The sequence below is a fragment of the Pundamilia nyererei genome, unplaced genomic scaffold, assembly GCF_000239375.1.
Source record: "Pundamilia nyererei isolate P.nyererei 1_Seehausen unplaced genomic scaffold, PunNye1.0 scaffold00081, whole genome shotgun sequence".
Taxonomy (NCBI): Eukaryota; Metazoa; Chordata; class Actinopteri; order Cichliformes; family Cichlidae; genus Pundamilia; species Pundamilia nyererei.
The window spans coordinates 943,727-944,851 of NW_005187482.1; the positions used below are offsets into that span (position 1 = coordinate 943,727).

General features: G+C 39.1%; 1 non-coding gene across 1 annotated transcript; it reads left to right on the forward strand.

The window, feature by feature from the left end:
• Nucleotides 1-673: 673 nt before the first annotated feature.
• Nucleotides 674-755, forward strand: trnas-aga (transfer RNA serine (anticodon AGA)). The gene has a single exon. It is a non-coding gene; the product is annotated as a tRNA-Ser (tRNA).
• Nucleotides 756-1,125: the final 370 nt, after the last annotated feature.

Sequence of the window (1,125 nt, forward strand, 5' to 3'; positions counted from 1 at the left end):
CACTGCTTCCAGCTCAGTGGCAACAATGACCGAAATGACAATTACTCCAAATTAGTCTCATGTTAAAAGTCGCACTTCTGTTTTTGTTTAGTTTATAGAAATAAGCGCACATTTTAATTTTAACCGAACATAACTGAGGCCGTCTGTTTTTCTGCATCTCCATGGCTGGCTCAGTGCCGCCCTTTGGGTTTTGTTAAGATGGGAGATAAACGGCAACAAAATAATCGAAAGTAATGCACCTAATGTAAAACTACACGTTACGACGAGCTGTAAACTGGACAATGAGCTCATATGCATGTGTGGAGGATTTCAGCTGATGCATACTTTCAGAGATTGCAATAGTTTATATACGTGCAGTGCTAATATATTAAGTCGTAAGAACTGAACAAATACAAACACTTGGTATTAATAAAAGGGGAGAGGATACTCTAATAACTACATAGAGAAATTATTCAGCAAATCTATTTATTTGGCACGATTAAATAGATTAAAAAAGCCGATGCGGTTATATTAAGGCGAGTATAAAGCGGTAAACTGAGTTAAGATTGGCTCTTGTTTCCCTACTTGTTCCAGCTTCCAGTGCCTTATTCTTCAAAACATGCTTTATTTGTGTAACTAGTAGTATAACGGAAATTTTGTTATGACTTGACGTCTGTGTGATTGGGATATACGAGTTGTCGTGGCCGAGTGGTTAAGGCGATGGACTAGAAATCCATTGGGGTCTCCCCGCGCAGGTTCGAATCCTGCCGACAACGTCATCTTTTTCATTTCAACAAAGATATCTTCGACGTGTATTACCTCATGCCGTGGCACAAAAGCGGAGAATTTTCACGAAAATCAAGCCCTTTGAATACGACGTGTCGCGTTCAGAAAACACGCGCTTAATGAAATGCATTAAAATGATAGAACAGCGCCCCGCCACACAGTGATTCTCAATACCACCGCACTTTAACAAATCGCACGTCACATATAAAACTCGGAACTTTGAATCGTTTGCACATGCGGACACGCAGATGGATGCTGTAGTTTAAAATTCTGAGGGATTTTTTGTCATTTTATCTGATGAGACAACAATAATAGTGGTACATGAGAATGTAAATGTTATCCAATTCAATTCAATTCAAT